This window comes from Jaculus jaculus, chromosome 5 (assembly GCF_020740685.1).
Source record: "Jaculus jaculus isolate mJacJac1 chromosome 5, mJacJac1.mat.Y.cur, whole genome shotgun sequence".
Lineage (NCBI taxonomy): Eukaryota > Metazoa > Chordata > Mammalia > Rodentia > Dipodidae > Jaculus > Jaculus jaculus.
In genome coordinates, this window is record NC_059106.1 from 36,429,136 (window position 1) to 36,433,481 (window position 4,346).

The window sequence follows — 4,346 nt, forward strand, 5'->3', positions numbered from 1 at the left end:
GAGGAGGCTCATGTGAATTGGATCCCTCCTTCATTCAAAAGGACCCAAACCATGTGTGTGAACCCTTTCCCAGCAGCCTCTTTCACTGACAGTGACCTGTGCATATTCCAGGAAGATTTTTCTCAATCTGCCCTCACCTTTCCAGCCATGCTACATAGAAAAAAGATCAAAGTCCACTTGAAGTGAAAAAACTGTAATATTAGCACTGGAGAGATGTCTTTATGGTTAAAGCCCTTGCCTGCGAAACCTAACAACCAATGTTCGACTAATAAGATCCCATGTAATCCAGACATACAAAGTGATGTAAGCACAAGGTCACATATGCACACCTTTGGAGTTTGACTGCAGTTGGTAGAGACACTGACGGGCCTATCTCTCTCTCTCTCTCTTTCTCTCTCTGTCTTCCTCTCTCTCTTTCTCTCCCCCCCCCGTGTGTGTGTGTGTGTGTGTGTGTGTGTGTGTGTGTGCTTCTTTCTCTTCATATAAGTATATAAGTATTAAGTATATAATAAACATTTATATATAAATATAACATGTATGATACTATATATGTAGACCAAACTCTGGTTACCAAGAAAATATAGTAAACTATCATCCAACTGGACCTTCTGAAGTTCTGAACATCAGTACCACAAAGGAGATTGTTGAAGAGGCAGCCTTTAGAATGGGAGAAAAATTCTTTCCAGCTATATATCTGAGAGATTATGAATGTCTAAAATATATAAAGAACTCAAAAAGGTAAACATGATGAAAATGAACCCAATCAAAAAGTGAGATCACACAGGCACAGGAAGACAAATGCCACACGTACTCTCACATTTGTGATCTCTGTCTGGGATCGACTGAAGCTAGGGGAAACGGAAGTAAGCATCAGGAAAATGGGTGTAAATGCAGAATGCGACCAGGATGGAGAAGAAAGAGGCAGGGAGGAGATGAGGAATTACCTGACAGGTTAGGTGAGGAACAGAATATAGAGGGTGGGAGGGGGTTTGGAAGGGTAGAGAGTATGAAGTGTAGAGAGTAGGAAGGGTTGGGAGGAGATTACAAATGTTAAGCTAACATGAGTCAGTTCCATGGAAACCCTCCTTCTGAGTCTCATTCTATAAGATATAACCACCAATAAAGAGAGAGTGAGGACAGTCCCAAAAGAAGGTGGAAAAATTTAATCTTAAAACCATGGACTCTGGCTGGTAAATGCCAGTTCCAGAATTGGGATATCTTCCACAGTGAGCTATTGGTCAGGAAGACCCATGATGTCCCCAAAACAACGTAGGTCATTGCCAAAACACTTGATTACCTGCCAGAACTAAAATATTAGATCCTACTGCCGAAGACACCTTAGTGTGTGGTCAAAGGACATTGGAACAACATACTAGAACAAAAATGGAATTTAACTCCCTCCTGGATAGCCATCATAGTGCAGGAAACCTGGATGGGAGGCACGGGGAAAAACCAGTCACCAACAGTATGAATAATCAGGAAACACTGCAGACTACAAAATCAACCAGCCAGACAAGAAGCACACACTTGTACAGTAACACAACCTCTGCAGGTAACCAACTATTTTCTGATTGGACGTGGGGCCCACTCAGTAGAAAATAACTCATATCTGCTACTGAAAACCGAGTCAGAATCCCATGATCAGGAAACTCATGGGTTCCAAGAGAAGCCTCCCAACTGCTCCCTGGAAAACAAGAGTTGTCTTACACACCAAACATGTCTCAAATAACTTTGCATATCCCTTTGAACCCAAGCTGCTCTCACTCTTGGTTGGAGAATCTATTTTGTTTTCTAGAAGGCAGAAAAAAATGGAGCAGAGCCAAGATCCGTTGATAAGACAAGAAGATAGCTGACTGCCCACCATGAGATATGTCACCTCTACCACATTTTTCAGGGCCCAGGAGGAATTGCAGAAGAAGCAGAACCCTCTTTCCTGCATTTCTTATACTCCACAATACCAGGTAGGGTGCCAATTTGTTGGTCCAGGGAGGAATAAAGCAGATTTTGAAGAATGGATACTCCTTGATCACTCAGGCCCCTTCAAAAGATTCTACATTTTTCCTTTTTATCCAGTGTAGGTCAGCTGGCCCAATCTCAAAGGTTGTAATTGTAATCCCTCAATTTCAGGTGAATGGGCAGTAGTTCCCCCAAAGATTTTTCTTTTTTTCTGTGCCATATCCCTCTGTTCATGCAAGACCATTTCTGCACAAAGCAACCCTGCACGACTTGGACTTTACAGCAAGCTTCTCACATAAACTGCTTCAAACCCAGTCCTGGCAAAGCTCTTTCTCACCCTCATAAACCAAACCTCATAATCCATACTTTTTACTGCATTCAGGTCTTTCACCTCTGACCAGAATAGTCCATCAAGCTGTACTTACAGCACTGCAAGGCATCTCTTAGGCCAAGGCTTCAAATCCTTCCACATTCCTCTTGAAAATGAGCTCCAAAAGGACAAAGCTACACAGTCAGTGTCTAGCAGCAGCACCACTCTCAACACCAACATTACAGTCGCCATCAGGTTTGCATGGCTGTTAGAAATAACCCAACCAAGAGCAGCTTATGGGAAAAAAAAAAAGTTTTATTTTGGCTTACAGATTTGAGGTGGAAGATCCATGATGGCAGGGGAAAGCAATGGCATGAGTAGAGGGTGAATATCACCTCTGGCCAACCTCTGGCCAACAAAAGGTGGACAACAGCAACAGGAAAGTGAGCCAAACATTGGCAAGGGGAAGCTGGCTATAACACCCCTAAGCCCGCCCCCCACAATACACTTCCACCTGGTGGTGTTCATTCCCAAATCTCCATCAGCTAGGAACCTAGCATTCAGAACACCTACGTCCATGGGGGAAACCTGAATCAAACCACCACACACTTTCACGTATTCTCTTTCATATTTCACATTTCCCATTCTCTCCTAGATTCCTGTCCTTTGCAGACTCTCACTCCAACTTACATGCTTCATAACGATTTGAAGCTGGGATACTGTTCTACAATCACAATGTTTCTGTTTTTCAGCCTCAGTTATCTGACTCAGTGTGATATTTTCCAGGTCCACCCATTTTCATGAAAATTTAATTATGCCATTTTCCTTCAGTGTTTCTATCTCTTGACTCATTATGAACTTCGTTATTTCCTACACAGGACCTTCTTTGTGTTTTCTTAGTATTCCCTTTAGAGTATGTTGTCTTCATTGATTATTCTTCACTCTTCTAATCATTGCTTTTTATAGTGTGTGGGGGCTGGCATTTTGTCTAGTTCACGCTGCCTTCTGGCCTGACTGGGAATGAATTTTGGTTGGAGTCATCTTGCCTTGAAGCTTGGTGTTTCTTGTATTACTGCATTGGGATTTTTGAGTGTCAGATTATCCCATTATTGTATAAACTGTTCTTCGGTGTATACATGAGAAGTTAATGTCTTCAGTCTAGGCTCCCACAGTCTTTGGTGTGGCCTTTGTGTTACTCCCAGGGTAGAAATCTAACAACATGGTGACCAGAGCTGGTGCTTATGCTCCCAGTGCACATGTCACAGCAATGATTTAGGAATGGGCCCCTGGATTTAAAGCTCGTCACGGATAAACAAGCAAGGTTTTATAGGGTCTACTGGGGTTTGTGTTACTTTGAAATGGGATGGAAGGTAAGTAGGTTAGGATGGGGGATTCTATTAACTTTGATAAAGCAGGGTTGTCAAGATTATCTGGGAGAGGAAAGTGGGGTTAGTATTAGGTCCCACTGTTTTTCAAGGTTGTTGAATAGATGAGGGCTGTAGTTTAAGAATAATAAGGGTTATCTCATTTGTCTGGTGCTAACTCCCTCTCCATTGGAGAATGTGCTTCTCTTTTTCAGATAGATGTAGATCCTAAGGAGAGAGCCACCCCATCATACCTCAAAAGGGCCCCAGCTGAAACTAAGAACAATTGGTGAAACAAGCAAGGGTGCTGTTTCCTTGGTGAACCAGGTACCAGCACAAGGGTAAAGGAGATCAACACAGAGAAAAATCAACTCCTACCAAATCAGAGATCCAGAGACCCAGAGGCTCCCAACACCTCATCACTGAAGCAGACCAAAAATGAACCCAACATGGCTCAGGGAAATTTTGCAGAAGAGGGGGCAGAAAGAATGTCAGAGCCACGTGTTGGATCATGACATGCAGAGACATTTATCCTACCCATAACTGTGAGCTGACTCCAGAATGCATGACCCATATGCCTCAACAAGGAGGGGCCAAGGGGATGGGGTAGATAATGGATGAGCTTAATAATGGTACCAAATTGACAATATTCGCTGAGTACAAAATTAATTTTAAAAAAAGAGAATACAACGAGAGGACTGGAGAGATGGCTTAGG